This window comes from Aotus nancymaae, unplaced genomic scaffold, assembly GCF_030222135.1.
Source record: "Aotus nancymaae isolate 86718 unplaced genomic scaffold, 86718_ANA_hifiasm-v0.15.2.pri h1tg000051l, whole genome shotgun sequence".
NCBI lineage: Eukaryota > Metazoa > Chordata > Mammalia > Primates > Aotidae > Aotus > Aotus nancymaae.
Genome location: NW_026988465.1, coordinates 4,485,248 through 4,507,984, shown reverse-complemented (window position 1 = coordinate 4,507,984; position 22,737 = coordinate 4,485,248). Strand labels below are relative to the sequence as shown.

Genomic DNA, 22,737 nt, shown 5'->3' with positions numbered 1-22,737 from the left:
GCTTATAGAACTTAGTCTCTCTTCAAAAGTGGGCAACCTATGAGTCTGAAACAGAGCTGAGTGCTTTCAGGCAGGTTAAAAGTGGTGCCCGCATGAAAGGCTTCAAGAGACAAGGGAGACCCCCCATTAACCACATGGAAGACCAGCAGAAGCCTGGAGTCCAAGCCCCCACTCTTCCACTTCTGGGACATCTCCTACCATGCAAAAGATCATCTCCGTTCCACACTCTGATCTTTCCAAGGGGAACAGGGTGACAATTCCTTGCCCGTGTTTCACCCTACCTCTCCACCAGGTCTTTCCCTGCCAGCCTTCTGCTTTAGTGTCTTGTTGACCTCCCTTCTCTAAGGGCACCCAAATCCCAGTCAGCTAGTTTGTGTACTAACACCACCTTTGCAAGCCTTTCACTCCACAAAACACCAAATGTCCCCTCCTGACCATCACAGAAGTGAAGGTCTACGTTATGCTGTTAAATACCAGCTAGAATAAGCTGTTCCACTGGTAAGCTGTAATCTGCTGTTTACACAAGCCAGAACAGTTTTCTCCTGGATGTGGCTCACAAGGAGGGCTCTGCACACAGCAGGTTTTCAGTGAGTACTTGTTTAGTGAATGGATCATGTCCCTATGACGGGTAGTCTGGCAGGGGTCAGAAGCACAGCTCTGAGTCACACTTCACAGTTTGAGCCCTCCTAGCTAGCTGCCTCTCTGGGTCTCAATTTCCTCATCTGAATCATAGGGATAACAATTGCATCTACATCATGGGGTCAAAGAATTGTTGTGATGAATGAATGAGATGATGCATGAAAAGAATTTAAGCTGCTGTTAACTAGTATGGGCTCAATAAATGTTAAATCTTATGATTGCTGTTCCTACTGCCATCATGGGAGTATTTCTACATGAAAAGACTAACGACCAACAAAGGGTGAAAACTAAATTATAACTTTAGATTGTTGACATGTCAGAATGGAGTCCTATGGAGCAATACGTCCAGCATGGGCAGAAGAGAAACTAAAATGCCTAACTTCTGGTTTACCTGATTTAAAGCAAATATAGGCAGGCCTAGCCCAGGGATGTTTTTCACCAATGGTGGCCTGTTAACTTGAATGCTGTGGGTTGAACTTAAAAGTACTCTAGACAGATTAATTTGTAATATAACCACTTGCAGTTTATGGTGTTTAGGACTGGATTTCTGTGTACTCAGTTTTCTGAAGAGACATGAGGCAATGCTAGCTACTATGAGACTTCTTAGAGACAAGCTGGCCAAATGAGCCCTTCCAAAATTCCATTTCCTACAAAGATAACAATGAAATAAATCATGATCTCTAAATATAATAATTTGGCCAGTGCTGCCAGGCGCAGTGGCTCATGCCTGTAATCTCAGCACTTTGGGAGGCCGAGGCAGGTGGATCACCTGAGGTCACAAGTTTGAAACCAGCCTGGCCAACATGGTGAAACCCACCTCTACTAAAAATACAAAAAGTAGCCAGGCATGGTGGCAAACACCTGTAATCCTAGCTACTTGAGAGGCTGAGGCAAGAGAATCACTTGAACCTGGGAGGCAGAGGCTGCAGTGAACCAAGATCACGCCATTGCACTCCAGCCTGGGCAAGAGGGAACACTCTGTCCAATAAATAAATAAAATAATTTGGTCAGTGCTAACCACACCATCTTTCCAATACACATATGCCCCTCCCCCTTTTCTTGAGCACACCACAAAAGAACACGTGACCACAGGAGCATCTACTCTCTAGGGCAGAATGGAGGGACAAAGGCACAAAGAAAGCTTCAGAACACACAGGCCACCATGTTCACCACATCTACATCAAGAGCTGCTTAAACAAAAAGTAAAATTGATGACAAAACTCTCCGACAGGTGACCACCCCGGTTCAGCGCTTACTGCCACAACAGGACCAAACATGCACACACTTCTCTTTCTAAGCAGAGTGTCCACTCTTCTGAGGAAAAAGTAATTTTTACATCATGTATCCCAATCCCACATTCTTAGCAGAATGGCAATGCCTTTGCATACACAAAGAAGGGACATATCACAGATACCCTTAAGACACAGCACATGGCCTAGCCTAACTGATGCCACTCTGAACTTCTCTAAGGAAAACTCACCAAAATTCCAAAACATGTATTTCTTTATTAACTTATTTCAGTAATCTCCTTAGGTCCTCGGGAGCTTTACATAAAAGACATTCAATTTTCATTCACAGATGATGCAACAATGGTCTAACATATCCAGAAAACAGTTATATGTAAGATATGCCAATACCCCAAAGCCTAGAGTAACCAACACACTAGGGCCCCGAGGGGCAACATCACAGTGATGCAAAAACACAAATGTTTAAGGTAAAATACATCACCCAACAGAGACTGTGTGTGGTCACCACTATTCAGGAGTCTCCAAAATAAGTAGCTGTGGCTAGGTTATCTGAAAGTGAGCTGATATATGCTTGTCACCAGAAACTGGTTTCTAAATGTACTATGGACACCAATTTTGGATATTCATAACAAGGCAATTATCTAGTATGCCATATTTATAACACAATTTCTCATTTGACCTCTAAATCTACACATCTGCTCAGGTCACACTGAGGTGAAAGACTCCAAGTTGTTTGTAGAGTCCCTTAACATTTAATTCTCAAAAATATGCTTAAGTCCAGTGTTTAAAGCTTTCTTCCCAGCATCTCCTCACCAAGCTATTCCAATCAGACAAAGTGAAGAGTAGAAGGTCTTTGTTGAGTTTTGTTCCTGTCTATTCAAGTCATCTGATCAAATACAGGACTGGGCCAGCCGTGGTGGCTCACGCCTGTAATCCCAGCACTTTGGGAGGCCAAAGCAGAAGGATCACTTGAGTCCAAGAGTTCAAGACCAGCCTGGGCAACACAGTAAAACCCCACCTCTAAAAAAGAATTTAAAAATTAGCCAGGCATGGTGTGCCTGCCTGTAGGCCCAGCTACTCAGGAGGCTGAGGTGGAAAGATGAACCTGGGAGGTCGAGACTGCAGTGAGCCATGATCACAACACTGAACTCCAGTAAGGGTGACACAACAAAACTCCATCCCTTAAAAAAAAAAAAAAAAAAAAAAAAAAAACAGAGAGAGAGATGGAAATTGATGTTGTCCTCAATATAGGAGAAGAATGCAACCTGGGCCCAAATGGATGTTCAGGTTATATCCATCAGGGTTGATAACTTATAAAAGAGAAGCGTCTTTAGAGCATAATGGGGCTCACCTGAGGTTTTGATGAGTTATTTGGATGACATTAGAGAAAAGCATTATCCAAAATGGGAACCCAGTAAGACTTTCACGTGATACCATCTTAAAGGCTGGTGGCCCAAGTCACACAAAAGGGGATGGGCCATGCATCCAAGTAAGGGAGGCACCTTCCCTTGGGAAGCAGAAATCCTAAGTAGGAGACAGCCACTTGCTGGGCAGCCAGAGCACACCCTGATGGAGGTCTCAGGGTCAGATTGCACCCTGCCTCCCTGCATTGCATAAAGCAGGGCGGCACACCTGCACTCCAGCTTCTAATGTGTACCAACCCAGTAGAAAACACGTCACTGTCAGTTTTGCTCCAAGAAGATTTTTTTTTTGCCATTAAAAAAAAAGTTAAAGTAGTAGAACCACAGGACTGCCTGAGAGTAGGAAGCAAGTCAGCCATCACCAGAGGTATTTAAATACTGGCTGGACAATCACTCCATGGGGACAAGTTCCACTCTTTGTGGAAGGGGTCAAACAAATCTTTTCCTTTGGCACCCACAGAGCTAGTGGAGGGCCCAGGACAGTAGACACACAAGTGCTCTTGACTGAATGAAATTTGTTTTCACAAAGATTACAAATCAAGCAAAATACTGATGTAACTAATATATTAAGGGGATTGGGTGATCACCGAGGTCCCTTATGTGGTTCCAACTAAGAAATAACTTCGAAAATCAGGTCATGAAAGGAGTTCTGATGCTAAGTAAAAGGCCTGAGCCACTGTGAGAGTTCTAGCTTGGTCCCTACCCAAAGGCTCTTCCCATGAACCCTATGCTCAAGTCAAACAGATAAAGCATCACTAAAACAAACATCAGTGCTCTTAAGATTTAGGTCTAAGAGCAGGCGCTGTGGCTCATGCCTGTAATCCCAGCATTCTGGGAGGCCGAGGCAGGCAAATCACAAGGTCAGGAGATCAAGACTATCCTGGTTAACACAGTGAAACCCCATCTCTACTAAAAATACAGAAAATTAGTTGGCCGTGGTGGCACATGCCTGTACTCCCAGCTACTTGGGAGGCTGAGGCAGAAGAATCGCTTGAACCTGGGAGGCGGAGGCTGCAGTGAGGCGAAGTCACGGCACTGCACTCCAGCCTGGGTGACAGTGTGAGATTCCATTTAAAAAAAAAATTCCTTAGGCCAGGCATGGTGGCTCATACCTGTAATCCCAGCACTTTGGGAGGCTGAGGTGGGCAGATCGTGAGGTAAGGAGTTCAAGACCAGCCTGGCCAAAATGGTGAAACCCCGTCTCTACTAAAAATATAAAAAATAGCTGGGCGTGGTGGCAGGCACCTGTAATCCCAGCTACTCAGGAAGCTAAAGCAAAAGAACCGCTTGAATCTGGGAGGTGGAGGTTGCAGTGAACCAAGACCCCAAGACCGTACCATTGCACTCCAGTCTTGGCGACAGAGCAAGACTCATCTCAAAAAAAAAAAAAAAAAAAAAAAAAGACGACTTAGGTCTAAGCTAGGTGTGGTAGCTCACGCCTGTAATCCCACCATTTCGGAAGGCCCAGGTGGGCAGATCACTTGAGCCCAGGAGTTCAAGACCAGCCAGGGCAACATAGTAAAATCCCATCTTTACAAATAAGGCCAGCCGTGGTGGCTCACGCCTATAATTCCAGCACTTTGGGAGGCTTACGCAGGTGGATCACCTGAGGTCAGGAGCTTAAGACTAGCCTGGCCAACATGGTGAAACCCTGTCTCTACTAAAAATACAAAAATTAGCCAGGCTTGGTGGTAGGTGCCTGTAATCCCAGCTACTCGAGAGGCTGAGGCAGGAGAATCACGTGAACCCAGGAGGCAGAGGCTGCAGTGAGCCAAGATCATGCCACTATACTTCAGCCTGGGTGACAGAACAAGCCTCCAACTAAAAAAAAAAAAAAAAAAAAAAAAATTAACCAGGTGTGGTGGCGCACACCTGTGGTCCCAGCTACTCAAGAAGCTGGGGTGGTAGGATAGCCTGAGCCCAGGAGGTCGAGGTGCTAGCGAACTGTGATCTCTCCACTGCACTCCATCCACTCTGTTGACAGAGCAAGGCCCTATTTGGAAAAAAAAAAAAATTAGGTGTACATCTCATCTAAAAATCAGTCAAAAGCTCAGACCATCTACAAGAAATTTTTCCTGTTCCTTTTTAGCATCAGGAAATTAAAAGAAGAAAAAGGGTAGAGTAGGAAGCAGCCACTGCTTTCTTCCCATTGGTAAGAACATAAAGTCTGTTTCTCACTGTTATATAAGTACTGTTCATGCTTCATCAATGCTATGCACTTTGTTGTTGTTGTTGTTGTTGTTTTGGAGAAGGGGTCTCAAGCTGGAATGCAGTTGTGCAAGGCTCATCGCAGCCTCAACCTCCTGGGTTCAAGTGATCCTCCCATCCCAGTCTCCTGAGTGTCTGGGACTACAGGTGTGTACCACCATGCCCGGCTAAGTTTTATATATATTTTTTTTGTATAGACGGGGTTTTACCATATTGCCCAGGCCAGTCTCGAACTCCCAACCTCAAGCAATCTGCACGGCTTGGCCTCCCAAAGTGCTGGGATTACAGGCATGAGCCACCACGCCCAGCCTAGGTACATAATTTTTAACCAACTAAAACACAGTGCAAGTAAAGAAATAGCTTTAAAAAAAAAAACGGTTGGGGGGAGAAACAGAACTCTTTAAAAGGTAGAAAACACAGCTTGTTCAAAATCCTTGATTGATTCAGCATTTCACTGTCAGAGGCATCACCATCCACTCAGCTGCAGAAGCTAGAGACCAGGAAGTCCTGTCTCCCTTCCCCCACCCTGCCTCATCACCAAGCCCCTCCCACCTCTTAAACCTTTATCAAATCCTTCTAAGCTCCCTTTTCTCTACTGCCACCACTGGTTTTCAAAATTTCAAAAACTGGCATTCTAACTGACAGACAGAAGACAAACAGTTGCTTCCTTCTAGCTAGGTCTATTCTCAACTCTGGGTAGAAATAATCTTTAAAAATGCAAATTTCATCAACCTACTCTGGCCTAACGCTTTTCATAGCTTCCCAGAGTTCCTAGCAGCCTGCCCTAGCACTTACCTACCACACCATGCCTCTCATTCACTGGTTCTGTGTCTTGTCTTCCACCAAACACACTGTGCTTCTCTCATTTCCCTGGACGCACACCTCTCTCCAACCTCAGGGCCTTTGTACAAGCTGTTCTCTGACATGCTTTCTTTCCTCTCACCCACCCTTCAGATATTAGGTCAAATGTCACTTCCACAGGATGCCTTCGACCTGCCTCCCAGCATCTTCCACTCCTCCCATACACACAAAGGCCAATGTATTTAACTTGTAGTACTTAGCACATGTCTAAAAATGACTTCTTAGTTGCTGAACATGTTTCTTTATTTTTTTATAGAGACAGGGTTTCACCATGTTGGTCAGGCTGCTCTTGAACTCCTGACTTCAGGTGATCCGCCCGCCTCAGCCTCCCAAAGGGCTGGGATTACAGGTGTGAACCACCTGTAATCCAGGCGTGAGCCACCGCGCCCTGCCTCTTTTATTTTTTCTTTGAGATGGAGCCTCGCTCTGTCATCCAGGCTGGAGCGCAGTGGCATGATCTTGGCTTATTACAACCTCTGCTTCCAAGTTTCAAGCGATTCTCCTGCCTCAGCCTCCTGAGTAGCTGGGATTACAGGTGCCTGCCACCACACCCTGCTAATTTTTGTAGCAGAGATGAGGTTTCACCATTTTGGCCAGGCTGGTCTCCCAAAGTGCTGGGATTACAGGTGTGAACCACCAAGCCCACTGACTCTTTCGATGCAATATATCCTCCATGAGGCTTTTTTTTTTCCCCCAAAAATGACTTCTTGCCACACCGTGAAGCTTTCAACTGTCCTTCCTATACCAGTAAGCTTGGTGCTTAACACAGAATATGTACTATTCTATGTTAAGTACATATTCAAATATTTATTAAATTAATAAAACTCTGTAAATGTTAAAATAAAAATAACACCACGAGATTGGCAAATTTGGTGGTAGAAAACCGCCTATTTCCAAAAGGAGGCTAAATCTGATACTGAATCACGCTTAGGGAAAGAAAGTTGTGAAGCCTTATTAAGCTTTTGAACAAATGGTTCTCAGAAACCTTATTTTCATGAATTAAATACAAATCAAATTCAGAGGCATGCAAGTTAAGCCTCCTTTAAATTATACTTGGATTTAAACTTTTAAGTAAAATACTTTAGCTAAATACATACAGATTTAACTAACCAAGTCATAGAAAACCTGTTTGAGATATTCACTAGTTTTTAAAATTATTTTCTAAAACATTTAAAATTCCTAAAGAAAAGAAAAAATGACTTTAGAAAATCTATTTTCTGGGCTGGGAGCAGTGGCTCACGCCTGTAATCTCAGCACTTTGGGAGGCCGAGGTGGACGAAATCACTTGAGGTCAGGAGTTTGAGACCAGCCTGGCCAACATGATGAAACCCCATCTCTACTAAAAATACAAAAATTAGCCAGGTGTGGTGGTGCGAGCCTGTAATCCCAGCTGCTCGGTAGGCTGAGGCAGAATTACTTGAATACAGGAGGTGGAGATTACAGTAAACTGAGATCACACCCCTGCACTCCAGCCTGGGAGACAGTGCAAGACTGTCACACACACACACACAAAAATCTATTTTCTGTATTGTAAAGGAAAATATACACGCCTTCTGATAAATATGACTATGTTAGATGGGAAGCTGAGGCAGAAGAATCACCTAAACCTGGGAGGTGGAGGCTGCAGTGAGCCAAGATCGTGCCATTACACTCCAGCCTGGGCAACAGGGTGAGATTCCGTGTCAAAAAAAAAAACAAACCTATGTTAGAATATGGTATGTGAATATATCTGCCAGATCTGAGCCTGAACTCTAGTTGGCAAGTAAGAGGTTATTTAAAAATATTTGAAGTTAGTAACATATTTTTAATCAACCAGAATTTCATCTCATACCAAGAACTTCCACACATTGTCATTTTTTGGTTTTGCTTTTTTAAATTCATGCCAGGTGCAGTGGCTCATACCTGTAATCTCAACACTTTGGGAGGCTGAGGCAGGAGGACTGCTTGAGTCCAGAAGTTTAGGAGTTTGAGACCTGCCTGGGCAACATAGAGAAACCCTGTCTCCAAAAAAAAAAAAAAAAAAAAATTCATTGTTTGAAAAGGAAACCCATTCACATGGGTCACACTGTTGTATCTCACAACGCTCACCCATCTTCCTGGTTATCTCTCCTATTTCTGAAAATATATCTACCTCTTTCAAGAGAAAACTCAGATTTTGATTTTGTATATTCAGAGAATTTTTTTTAATAATAAAGTGTCAGAATAAAGGAAGCTCTCGCAAAACAGTAAAAATGATTTTTTACAAATATGATCTATAATCAAGTACTATCACATGCGTATACTGCACATATACACACACATACAAACACATAAAGCAAGATTTATACTCTGTAGGTTTCTGGCTTGGTATTCTGTTTTAAATCCTAGGAGTAACGGAAAAAACAGAAGTTAAATTATACACAGACCAACACTCCTATTAACTCATACCACTAATGAAACAAAACTCTAAGCAGAGAAAATGGGCCCACACATTGGAGCTCTGAAATGATTTTGGTCTTTGATCTGTGTGCCCATCTCTCCTATTTAATGTAAACTTCAAACCAAGAGCCATGAAAAATGGTTATAATTAGTAAAGGCCCCAGTGTGACCGCTTTAAGCGCAACCAGGCATTAACAAGAAGTTTTTTCACTTTTAAATTAAGCTGAGCCAACTTTTATTTTAGAATTTCTGTAATTCAAAATTATTTCCCACCAACGCACTTAATTCTTTCCCACCTAGCACCACCTTCTGCATGACGGGTATGCTGAAATGGTTAGTTCATGTCCATTTCCTTCACTGAATTTGTAGAACTATTTAGGCCTTAGCTTCCAAATTACATGTGGCTGTTCTCCAAAAATCTTAAAAAACTCGTTTTTGTATTAGAAATCAACACACAGTGGCAAGTGAGCACCAACTAGCAGTCATTCTAGGTACAGGAGTTGGAAAAGTATTCTTGAAGTGAGAGAAACATGTTAACAGATAAATTACAACAGACAAGACTTGACAGATGGTGGCAAAAGTTATTCACGACCAAAGAGCTAATTCTCCCTACAAGAGGCAGTATGTGAGCTGGGTCTTGAAAAAAAGAATAAGAAATGTTTACTGCTGGAGGAAGGGGATGGGGATGCAACAGAATGAACAATCCAATAGGAAGCAGTAAGAATCAATTCAGTGTGGCAGTGGGGTAGAAGAGAGTGACGAGAGCTGAGACTAGAAATTCGGCTTGGAAGCAGACGAAGTTCCTCGTATGCCAAGTTAAGGAGTTTGGATTTCTTCCTGTAGACAACAGAGAGCCAAGAGATGTTTTTAAGCAGGCAAACAACACACACAGCTTTAGTTTTGATGATTCTGGCAGCAGAGTGGAGGATGAACTGCAGTGGGGAGAAACTGGTGGCAGGAAATTAACTTGGGAGGCGTTTGTGACTTGATGAGGGCCTTAGGTCAGAAGCGATGGAACAGCCAATGTCAGGGCCAGACTGGAGTGTGGTTTTGCAGAGGGCCTGGTGACTGACTGAACACAGCGGCAGGAGAGACATGTGTCAGGACAGCAGTAAAGTTCCTGGCCGAGAAGGCTGGGTGGATAGTGATCACCTTCCAGAAAGAAGGGAGAGGACTTTCATTTTTACAAGTACCTGCAGGGTGAGGTACTTGCAAGGTGATCAGGGTGAAGAAAGGTTCAAGCTTGGGAGAAGTTGTAAATGGAGATACAAAGTTGGGAGTTGGCAGTTTATAGTTTAGAGGAGAAGGCAGAAAAACACCAGAATGCAGAGGGCGTTCTGCAGGAACAGGACTCATTTCCCAGGTATGGGACTACAAAGGTGGCTGCAGAGCAATGGCCCTGAGCACCATCAGTGCAACTGACACCAATGGGACACAGAATGACTGCTGGCTTAAGATTGCAAAAAGAACTGTCTTCAAGTATTGCACGTTATCTATAAGGTGAGTGGGAGCTCAGGCCACTCTGGGGGTGACTGTCTGTCTACCACTGGCAGTCCTCTTTCTGGAATTCAGTCGCTCTGTCTCCCTGTTCTCCATGGTTCCCTTACCTCCAGTCTGTGCCATAGGCTGTGGGGGGCGGGGGGCGGGCGGGGGGGAAGGTCAAGGGTCAGATCAATAGCACTTATTGGCTAAAAGATCACTCCTGTCACTATATTAGACATTTCTGGTCTGAGGCCTGGGGTCCCTTAACATAAAAAGAATCTGCTTCCTACTCTGCATCCCCTTATTCCCCACTCATCCCTCCCAACCACAGCAGCTGGCAGCCATCCACCCTTTCAAGAAGGGATACATGGACAGAGGACCCGGCTCAGAAACACTGCCCTACAAAAAGGGCAGATGGTTATGTAAAAATTTTGCAAAAATTTGAAAAAATAAAATAAGGGAGACAGCAAAAACATTAACTGTCAAGCAAGTAAGGGTTAGTTCAAACAGAAAGAAAGAAAAAGAAACAAAGAAAAAGAGAGGAAGGAAAGGAGGGAGGGAGGGAAAGGAAAGGGAAAGGAAGGGAGGAAGGAAGGAAGGATGGAAGGAAAAGAAAGAAAGAAAGAAAAAGAAAGAAAGAAAAAGAAAGAAAGAAAGAAAGAAAGAAAGAAAGAAAGAAAAGCAAGCAAGCTGAGCCGTCCATCTACCAGAACAGCTTCACAGAGCCAATGAATCTGGTTTGTTTTAGAAGTAGATGACTTCTAGAACTTTCATTTACTATGGGGTTTTTAAATATATTTAACGTCACTTAATGTTTTCCTCAACCTCAAATTTTCTGTGAAACTTCGAACTTGCCAACTATGGTACCTCAGAGGCAAGTAAGAGCTTATTTGCTTTATGGAATTTCAGATTTCTAAATATATCGCAAGCAATACAGGGAGTGCACCCAGTGCACTTGCAGACGAGACCCAGGCCACAGCTACCGTACCTTTCAAGCAGACTTTCTCAACCTCGGCTCTGCTGACATATGGGGCTTGCTCTGTGCACTCGGATGTGGAGCAGCATCTCTGAGGCCTATGCACTAAAGGCCAGTAGTAGCAACTCCCCCTCCACCCCTCCCCAGAAACACTTAAAAATGTCTCCAGACATTGCCAAATGTTCCCTGGGGGTAAAACCACCAGGTTGAGAACCACTGCTTCAAAGACTAAGCCCTAAGTTTGTCATCTGCTTTTTCCTTAAAACTCATCCCTTAGGCCTGACCAACATGGTGAAACCCTGACGCTACTAAAAATACAAAAATTAGCTGGGTGTGCCTGCAGTCCCACCTACTCAGGAGGCTGAGGCAGGAGAATGATTTGAACCTGGGAGGCAGAGATTGCAGACAGCCAAGATCCTGCCATTGCACTCCTGCCTGGGCAACAACAAGACTCCGCCTCCCCCCCAGAAAAAACCATCCCTAAGTGAACCACATTAAGAATTGCTAGTTCTGGCCGGGCATGGTGGCTCACGCCTGTAATCCCAGCACTTTTGGAGGCCGAGGTGGGTGGATCACGAGGTCAAGAGATTGAGACCATCCTGGTCAACATGGTGAAACCCCGTCTCTACTGAAAATACAAAAAATTAGCTGAGCACGGTGGTGCGTGCCTGTAATCTCAGCTACTCAGGAGGCTGAGGCAGGAGAATTGCCTGAACCCAGGAGGCGGAGGTTGCGGTGAGCCGAGATTGCACCATTGCACTCCAGCCTGGGTAACGAGCGAAACTTTAAAAAAAAAAAAAAGAATTGCTAGTTCTCCCAGCACTAAAAGCAAAAACAAAGTGCTGCATTTCCCCAATTTGAACATAAACTCCTAGGCAAAGTTAGACTAAGATAATGGAGTTGTGCAAAATTCTAGAAAGGAAATCCAGAGTGGATACCACAAAGTTTCCTGAACTCAAAATATACCACTTTCTTCCATATATAGATTTTGACTTTCTGGAACACTTACTTTATCCTTACAACAATCCCATGAGGTAGAAAGGCTACTAAAAAGATACATATCATTACATTCATCAACAAAAATGCTACCAAGAGCTAAAGTGCTTTTTTTTTTTTTTTTTAAATTTCCTTATAACTTCAAACTCAATTGGGTTTATTTTGAAAAGGATCTGGTCTTATTTAAAAAAAACACACTTACACACGGAGAAAAATAGGCAGTATATATTTAATGCTGCTAAGTCCTCTTGAGGTCAAGCTGACTCTAAAAAGCAGCTGTTCTACAGGGCTAGGCTGGAGTTAGGAGTTCTGGGTTCCACGTTTGATTTATTAGCAGCCCCTGGGTGGACCACAGCACAGCTGTAAAATGGGTCAACATACCCACCCAACTCTCATAGTGTTCCTCTAAGCATAAACTTGGAATCTTTGCTAAAGGCCTTCCACAAAAGCAGGGTAAAGTTAACTAAGTCCTAGAAGGTATAGCTGAATAAAAAAAGAAAAATTTTAAAGTGATTAAATCACCAGAAGTATCACACACTTTTATAACAATCCTATCCCAAAGTCTCTGAAAAGGGGAAAATGAGATGAAATACTAAGCAAGCTAAGGAAAAACAAATAGAGCATTTAAAAGCTTTATCTAATTACCCCCACTGAGACGTTTTCTCTTCAATCTGGCTGTCTGACAATGCCTGTGGGGGTTTTCATTCTCTTTCTCCACCCACCCTCATGATGTCTGCAAGCCCTCAGGTGAATCCCTGCAGGAGCAGTCAGTGCCCAGTCCTGGGACTTTACAGAGGTTTTCAAATTCTCTTAGCATTACTTGCTTGAATCACACTGAACAAACAGTCTCCACCCTCTCCCACTGCTTTTGTCTGAAGTACCTATTCACAGGCAGCCACCTTTACTGATGGGCAGACTGGCTAACTTCAGTACCCTTGAAGTCCTACCAAAAACAAGATGCACCGGTCGCTACCAGTCTCCTCCACCCCCTCCGACTCACCCCCACCCGCCACGGCCAACAGCAGAGTGCAATCCCCAGCTACACTCGGCTGCAGTTCAGACCAGACTGAATACGAGGGAACGTGACAAGAGAAACTGACTGGAGCGCAGTCAATGACTCTGCCGGCAGGACTGCTAACATAAAAGGAAAAACCCCTCTCCACCTTCCTCATTCTTCCATCTCGGTAGTAATGAAAACATCAGCAGTTTTCCTTTCTGTATTCTGCCTTCTATGGGAGTGGGGGAAATTAAAAATAAGTGATGCATTTCAGAGAGCACACCGTATGCCCCCCTCTGGGTTTCACATGCTGCACCTTTTACCTTTGATATAAGGGGAGGTTCCTGCAACCCACACCCCCGTGCGGAAATCACTACCAGACCCTTGCTCTTCAAAAAGTGCCATGGCTACTTCTACTCAAAAATCACTCTAAATCAGGAAAGAGAAAAAAAGAAAACAAAAAGAAAACTCATTTATCAATCTCTTAATTATATTTGGATATAAAAATATGACTCAACACTGCCTGTTCAATAGGTCAGATGTACACAAATTAACCTTGAAGCAGGGAAACTTTTGGCTTACAACAGGCTTACTGTTCAACCAAGAGATGATGGTTACCAATCACGGCTTCAATTAGATTTCAACCATTTTGTCTCACTGAAAAACTTAAAGATCCTTGAACATACTTACGGCAGAAGTGTAATGTACACACACCTATTTTTGTTTTCTAACATTTGGCCAGTCCTTCCAAAGATACTCTGAACCTAATATAATCATTTTTAAAAAGATATCTATGAACTGGGGGGAATAAGCTGCACCAGGGAGGTGGAATGAAACAGAGGAGGAGCCCCAACAAAACCTAATCTAAGGGAATAGTAATCTCAGTAAAGGGGGAAAGAAAGCTATTGCGCCCTTATCAGGACAGACTATATTGCATACTTTCTATTGATACTAAATTGTATTTCTATTTTTGAATACAAATCTGTTTGATTCAGAATAAAAGACATAACTTTATGGATTATGTAGAATTTTCAAAACAAACCAAGGAATCAGTTATTAACACTAGAAATAAGGGGATACTATACACACAAATCCTCAGGAAGGTTTAACCTGAACACATTGGTAATAGACAAGAAGTCCACCAGACAAGCTGCCATCTGACACCACAAGGCTGGTAGAGAGTAGTGAACTTCAATTAATGACATTTACAAAAGAAAGAGATTATTTAAATAAAATAATAAAAACAAAACAAACCTTAACATCCTACCTTCCCAGGTCAAAGGACATAGAAGATTCAGAAATTAATTAAACCTAGTAAATAATGTAAAACAGGGAAGGATTCCCTTTCAAAAATGCTTCGGTTAATTTTAGCATCCTTCTGTTTAGCTGCTTAGCAACCCTTATCCTATGACCTTCTAAGCACCACCTACTTTTCAGAAGGATAATGAATAGAAACATCAAAAGAATTCACTTCTGTTTCCAAATAATATATTTAACCAATTTTTATAGGAGTTAAATTTTTATTAATTATGCCGGGCAAAACCCTAGAAGGGTAGTGTTTTAAAATTTCATCAACTGGACATTTCCTTAGCTGAAGGTGATAAATGATGTTAGCAAGTGAGCATAAGATAGCAAGCAAAGACTTCCAAACTGAACTCAGAAGTGGAACAACACAATAGTTCAAAACTGAAGAACAAAAACCACCTAAGGGCAGCTACACTGTACAGTGCCTGGGACACAGCAGGTAACCAATAAACTGCTGTTGATCAGATGCAGGACTAAGAAGGTTAGGTTTACTTTCTTCCTTCAACATGCTGTACCTGTGTTGGATACAAATAAGACCTTGGGAGTCTGCCTGAAGAAATTTAAAAGACCCTTCAATTAAAAGGTCACTTGGATGATGTAACTAGTTAGGAATGGATACACCACCTGTACCAGCTCAATAAGACCCATGTTCCCCACCACATAACAAACACTTGTCTGCTATAAGGGCTTAGCATCTGATTTTCTGAAAAGAAATAAAGGAGTATCTAGAAAAACTCAGAGAATGATATTCCACATAACAGTAAGCATCAGCAGCATTTCTTAAAGAGTATTACACATCCAGCAAATCCTCTTTAAAGACAAGACATTCTAAAATGCAACCAGTTTAGCAGTATTTTTAAGAATAAGACAATGCAAAGTTCATTAACCTAAAATGGAGCAAAAGCTAAGCAAATAACTAAATCAAAGAGTTCTTCTCTCCCTTTATTTTGTAAAAATGGGGGAAAGGTATTTTTTAACACATTTAAAACTTGATTAAAGCTATTCAAATGTTTAATTCATCAGTGTAACCAAAGCTCAAAGCACATCAAAGCGGACCCATCAGCGGGTACCCAGAAGGCTCCCTCCAAAAGGCAGAGGTAAATACACATACACACACACACCACCCCTAAAATTAGTGATCCGTCTTTGTAAAAATTACTTGTAGAATAGTTTGAACGCATTCCTTCAAAAGTTCTGTGGACCCTTGAAGGTAGTACAGAACTCAACGTTTATTTTTCAAAGAGGTTTTAGCCAACACTTTGGCCTCTATCTAACTCAGACTTCCGGGTTGAAATATGTGTTAGAAACTATACCTGCCTTCTTGAAAAAGCACCAAATCTAGAGGATGATTTTCACGGGTGTGAAAAAACAAAACCAAACCGCATTCTTTTCTTGGCAGTTCAATTTTCCCCACCTTCCACTTCCATGAAACTTATTTCAGAATCAACTCGTGCCCATGCAGTGTCCCCTACATATATAAAGGGGGAAAAAAATCTCAAAACTATGGGAATGCACTAGCAACTCAGCTTTTACAGAAATCATTTCAAGTCTTAAGACAGAAATTCCTCGCTATTTCCAGCAACCCCATTCAACAGGTAAACTTTATTTCCACTGGCTTTTAAAGAGCTACGCTTAAATCTAAACTCTAAAACAAGAACGAGGCTTCAATTTTCTACTAAGGAAAACCCCCGACAGGTTTTTCAACATACCAAAACGTTGTATTTTTTTATTCACCCTTCTGCCTCTCTCCACATCCACCACCACTACAAGCGGCAGTAGCAGCATTAGGAGCATCCTCAAAAGAAGAAGAAAACCCCTCCAAAGTGCCCCGAATGTGTGCTGCTGCTGGCTCTGAAGCCGTGTAGAATTTCGTAATGGAATGTGAACTGCTCGTCCGGATCTGGGCTCACGTTCTATCTCCTAACCAGTAAGGAGCGAGGGAGGGCAAATCTGCTGAGCAAGGAGAAATACTTTTCCTCCTCTTTTATAACCCATCACGGATGCACTGCGGCCGGGGGGCGCGAGCTGCACGCGGCGCCTGTCAAACGACCCGCCCGCCAGCCCGGCCCGCACCCCGTGGGGTTCCCGCGCCCCCCAGCTCCCTGCCCCTCCCGGAGAGGAAGGCTGCCCCGCCGATCCGTGGGCTCCGCCGAAGCGCCCCGCACTTACGCGCGGCCGTGGAGCAGGTCACATCCTCGATGCGCCCTTGGCCCGGTCCAGAAAACACGCCGCTTTCAAGGGAGGGGGTCGGCGACGGGAAGGACCTCCCCTGCTCCTTAGCAACCATTAAGGTCGCAGTTTCCTAAGAGACCGCGAGCGGGGAGGGGGCGCGGGGGGCCGGGCCCTAGGCTGGTGCGGGAAGTGGGGAGGCAGCAACAGGCCCCTTCCCCCCACCCAGCTCGACGCCGTGGGCCGGGATGGGTAGAGGAAGGGAAGCCCCAGAACTCCCGAAAAATTGGTCCAGCGGGCGGCGGACAAAAGTTTCCAAGCGCGCTCCACAGCTGGGCTGCGGAGCGGGCCCCGGCGGCCGGCCCCGCCTCGGATGCTCCCGGCCTCCTTCCTGTGCTCGTGACGGCGCCGGGCGCCGAGCCCCCCACCCCCCTCGCGATGCAGGCTAGCTCCACACTGAGAGCTCCCACGAAAACACGCACCCCGCCAACGGAAGGGCGAGTGAACAATACGCGCCCGCACGGCTCAAGCCGGGTCCCCTCCTCCTCTGGCCCCCCGGGGCGGTGGTCGGCGAGACCACGACCGCCAGCCGGGAATCCGTGAGGGCGCGGGGCTGCCCGCGGCCCCCTCCCGGCCGGCGCCGTCCGCCCGGGAGGATCAAAGTCCGCAGAGCAGGGCGCGGCGGATGCTCCCACCGAGCAGCCCCGAGCAGGCACCCCCACGCGAGCACCCAGGGCGGGCACCCCCAAGCGGGCACCCCCGGATACCTTGCGGCGGCGGCAGGCGGGCGGGTGCCGTCATCTCCGCGCTTCCCAGCCCAAGAGGGACTCGAAAGTATGTAGAAGAAAAGTTTCCCCTCCCACATAGGGGGGAGGATGTCGGGGGAGAGAGGGCGGAAGATGGAGAGCAGCGCTGGGAAGATGTTTCTGGCCGGCAGTGCGCGCACCATCCGAGTCCCGGCGGTGCTGGTTAAAAATAAACTCGGCGGCGCGGGTCGGGCCGGATTCCTGCGCTCGGACGGCTAATATGGATGCGCATCAGGTCCTGCTGGCGGGGCGCTGCGGCGGCTAGCGCTGGGAGCTGGTTGGCAGAGCCGGCGGCTCGGGAAAGGGAAAAGAGCGGAGGAAGGGGAGGAGGAGGAGAAGGAGGAGGAGGAGGAACGGCCCGGCGCGCAGCCCGAGGGGAGAGGGCTGCCCCGCTCATCCCTGGCCGCCCCGCCGGTCCGAGCGCACGCTGCGCAGCGTGGGGCGTGCGGGTCCCCGGCTCCGGGACACGCCGAGTTTCAAAAGTACAACGCGCTCTGCAGACTTCACCCTCCCCATCCCCAAAGTTCTTTTAAAGGTCGCTCCGGCTGTGCCCCAGACGTCTCGCTGCCGCCGGAGTACCGCGAGTCGGAACCCGGGGCACGTACTTACGGCCGGGCAGGGCGCTTGGCTCCCAGACATGATGTGTTGGGGACTGGTGGGCTTCAGGGAGAGACCGAGGAGAGATGCAAACTTGTTCCGGAAAAGGAATCAAAATGGCGTTTCTGGATGTGCAAAGTTCATCAACTCCGCAGTCACTTCCCCTCCTCCTCTTCTCCCACAGGGAGGGAGGTGGGCGAGGAGCTGGCGACCCCGGCGCCCCAGCCGTCGTCCTGGCCCCCGTCTCGGCCCCCCGCCCAGCTTCCTCGCCCGCACGCTCGGAGTCTCGCTCTCCCCCTCTCACCCTGATAAGTAGACACATCACGTGTTGCTCCTGCGAGTCTCCTGGGGACGTGTTACTGAGCGGCCGCGGCGGCGGCGGCGCTCAGACTGGGGGGGGTGAGGGGGAGGACCGCGGTACCCGCCTGTCCCCACCGCCGCCCCTGTCCCGACTTTAGCAGGGTGACTGCAGTTGCCATCCCGAGAAGGATGGAGATGGAGTTCCCCTCCCCACCCCCCACCGCAGCCCCAGGTTTGCCCTACGCCCTCCCTAGGCGCCCGGGCCAGGCAGGGGAGGGCTGGGTTGCCCGAGGGGAAGGGTCCCAGAGGCTGCAGCTGAGGGCGTTCCCCATCGGCCCTTGGCTCGCCCGCCACCTTCTCCGGCCACCGCGGCCCCTCCCCTGCAGCCCCTCGCCGCGGGCGACTCCCCGCCCCCGGCTTTCCATCACTTCACTCCGCAGTTTGTTTCACTATTTTAACGTAGGCGGGGGAGACACGGTGATACCCCAGAATTGCGAGAGGGGCGCCTCGGAGCCGCGGGGGTTGGGAGGATGAGGGGCGTGGGGCTCGGGGTCCCTGGCCTGGCGCCGCCCCTCTGGGTCTCCGAGGCATCTGCGAGGAGGAGCCCCGCCTGCGCCGTTTCCTTTACACGCGGTCCTCGCTCTGCATCCAGGTGGGGCGAGTGGATGATGGGGCAGGAGATTAGGGAGCAGGCGCTTCACCCCGCCCCCAGCTTCGAGCTGTTTCTCTCCGGACCATCCTTCTTACTCTGGGGCTGCCGCCCTGAGCGTGCTCTCCGTCTAACAAACGCAACTCCGACTCGAGTTTGGTCCCCTTCCCTTACCCACACCCCACAAAGGATGCTTCAGCGGGGAACTGCGTGCCCGCCAGAGGCTGAGGACGGCTCCTGCTGCCACTGTGTCCCCACCCCGCGATGGAATGGCTGATGCTGTGTCATCCACGTCGCCCTCCAAGGCTTCAGAGAAGCCACACGCAGTATCTCTTTCTCTCAGAGGGCTCCTGTTTCAATTCTGAAAAGCAGGGGCCCTTCTCCAAGCCGCTCTCCAGCTCCAGCCACCACGCTTCGCACTGGCTGCCTTGCCCCAAGTTATCACGGAGCCCAGAAAAACCAGGCCTGGGCTGTGCTTCCTCCATAAAGCAGCTGACATGTTTCCAACTGTTAATACTTCTCCTACTGAGGTTCTGAAAGGGGCCTGTTCTCGGCCTTTGGAAACATCTTCAGAAAGATAAGGATGATTGTGGTTGTTGAAAATAAACACCACCACCCCCCCCCCAATTCTAAAGAATGTGCAAAGAATACTACTGTAGAATTATGCGTTTGAGTCTGGTTAGGCAAGATGATGTTATGCAGGCAGAAAGCTGGCTACTTTCTATTTACTATGACCTTTGACCCTGGCTCCTCTGAGAAGGCTTGAACACCACAGAGAGTTGGAGAGTTGTAAGCCCAATTGTGGGCCTTTAATTTGAGGCCTTCCATTGACCTGTAGTTTTCAGGACTGCAGACAGAAGTGTCTGTCTTAGGATGGGTCCTGGCCAGAATAGAACGCTTTAGAAAAGCAGCTGGACCATTAGGTCTGATATGAGATGAGTAGGCTAAACCACTGCCCAAGAAGGAACTGATTCAGCTGGCTGTTTCTCTGACTTTCAGTCATCAAAATTAAGTTTTCAGAACCTGTTATGTTTCCCAAGGTCTACTGTTTACTGAAGAAAACTCCATCCAGAGAAATTTTAGCAGTTGTATTTTTCTGAACCTCCCCCTGCCCCCTCCCCTCACATGTATTATCAAATGCTTTTTTGAAGACAGGCCTGTCATGGAGGAGATGAGCAGGTCTCTAGACAGGAATAATAGTTCACATAGCCATCAGAGAATAGGTGTCTTGTGTTTCTAACTTGTAATGTGTTCCAATGAGGGCAGAGGAAGGGCCCTGTGGGGAATGCTACTTTACCCACTCTGCCTCTGATCCAGGAGCTAGCCTTTTCTGATCTCCCCATTCAGGGATAAGTTTTGAATAGTAAAAATATCAAAGTTGGAATTTTATGCATAATTTTGCTGTTCTGTAAAGTCTATTCAAATCTCCAATGCTATATGAATTTTCATGACAAATTGCCACCTGTATAATGCCATCTAGAAAATACTGGCAACAAAAAAGAGTGAAAACAGTTTTACTACTTTTTAAATTGTGTGTGTGTGTGTGTGTGTGTGACAGATTGTCACTCTGTTGCCCAGGCTGGAGTGTGGTGGTGGGATCATGGCTCACTGCAGCTTCAAATTCCTGATCTCAAGTGATCCTCCAACCTCGGCCTCCCACGTAGCTGGAACTGCAGTGCATGCCACCACATCTAGTTAATTTAAAAAGTTTTAGTAGAGAGGAGATCTTATTATGTTGCCCAGGCTGGTCTCAAGCTCTAGGGCTCAAGTGATCCTCCCAGCTCAGACTCCCAAATTGCTGCCATTACAGGTGTAAGCCATTGTGCTCAGCCTATTACAAGTTATATTTTATTTATTTATTTATTTATTTTTTATTTTTGAGACAGAGTCTTGCTCTGTCGCCCAGTCTGGAGCGCAGGGGCACAATCTCTGCTCACTGCCACCTCCACCTCCCAGTTTCAAGTGATCCTCGTGCCTCAGCCTCCTGAGTAGCAGGAATTACAGGCACCCGCCAACATGCCTGGCTAATTGTTCTATTTTTAGTAGAGACGAGGGTTTCACCAATATTGGCCAGGCTGGTCTTGAACTCCTGACCTGAGGTGATCCACCTGCCTTGGCCTCCCAAAGTGCTAGGATTATAGGTATGAGTCACTGCACCTGGCTACAAGTTTTATTTTAAAAATTGTAGTATAGGCCAGGCGCAGTGGCTTATTCCTGTAATTCCAGCACTTTGGGAGGCCAAGGCAGGCAGATCACCTGAGGTCGAGAGTTCAAGACCAGCCTGACCAACATGGAGAAACCCCGTCTCTACTAGAAATTCAAAAAAAACTAGCCAGGCCTGGTGGTGCCTGACTGTAATTCCAACTACTCAGGAGGCTGAGGCAGGAGAATCCCTTGAACCCAGAAGGTAGAAGTTTCGATAAGCCAAGGTCACACCACTGCACTCCAGCCTAGGCAACAAGAGCGAAACTCCATCTTAAAAAAAAAAAAAAATGGAGTACAATGACGCTGGCTGAGCCCGGTGTTTCTCATTTCTAGCTAATTAATAAACTTCAGTCAAACCACCTGTGCAAGAGTCATGCTATCTAAACCATGATGAAATGCTACTTCACATCCACTAGATGTTTATAATAATAAAAACAGATAAATGTCGAAGAGAGTATGGAGAAATTGAAACCTTCATACATTGCTGATGAGAATATACAATGATGCAGCCACTTTGAAAAATAGCTTGGCAGTTCCTGGAAATGTTAAACATAGAGTTACCATATGACCTAGCAATTCTGCTCTTAGGTACATAAACAAGAAATGAAAACATATGTCCACACAAAAACTTGTACTCAAATGTTCATAACAGCTAAAAAGTGGAAATAATTCAAATATTCATCAGTTCTTGGATGGATAAACAAAATATAGCCATAAATGGACTGTTACTCAGCCATCAAAAGGAATGAAGTACTGATGCACAATACAATGTGGATGAATCTTGAAAAAATTATGCTAAATGAAAGAAGTCAGACCCAAGAGGACAAATAATGGATGATTCCATTTATATGAAATGTCCAGAATAGGCAAATCAACAGAGACAGAAAGTAGATTAATGGTTGCCTAGAACTGAAGACTTAGGAAGAGGTGGGGATTGACTGCTAACGTGTGAAAAGTTTCTTTTTGGGATGCTAAAAATTTAGTAGGCCAAGCTACCCCTCTCCTCTCCCCACCCCCTCCCTTTTCCCTCCCCTCTCCACCTCTCTCCCTCTCTCTTCCCCCCACCCACTCTCCCACTCCCTCTCACTCTGCCATGTAAGAAATGTCTTACTTCCTCTTCACAAAACAAAACAAAACAAGAACAGCATAGTAGACCAGGCAAGGTGGCTCCTACCTATAATCCCAGCACTTTAGAAGGTCAAGGCACGAGGATTGCTTGAGGCCAGGGATTTGAGACCAGCCTGACCAACGTGGTGAAACCCCGTCTCTACTAAAAATACAAAACATTGGCTGGGCGTGGTGGCAGGTGCCTGTAATCCCAGCTACTAGGGAGACTGAGGCAGGAGAATAGCTTGAACCCAGGAGGCAGAGGTTGCAGTGAGCTGACATCAATCGGACCATTGCACTCCAGCCTGGGCAATGAGCAAGACTCCGTCAAAAAAACTTTAAACTTAGCCAAAC

The 22,737-nt window shown here is 46.2% G+C and overlaps 1 protein-coding gene across 8 annotated transcripts in view; it reads right to left on the bottom strand.

Annotated features, from left to right (window-relative positions):
- The window catches only part of RREB1 (ras responsive element binding protein 1), a 152,187-nt gene extending 133,865 nt beyond the window's left edge, over positions 1-18,322 (bottom strand). For 3 of the 8 annotated variants that reach the window (XR_010337523.1, XM_012440311.2, XM_012440319.2), the window contains exon 1: positions 18,135-18,321. The gene's annotated coding sequence lies outside the window, so the exon portion shown is untranslated. Of the gene's footprint in view, positions 1-14,512; positions 14,707-16,259; positions 16,505-17,486; positions 17,570-18,130 lie in introns of those variants that run through there. The other 5 variants (XM_012440317.2, XM_012440314.2, XM_012440312.2 and 2 more) reach the window with 5 other exon arrangements.
- Between the last annotated feature and the right edge of the window lie 4,415 nt (positions 18,323-22,737).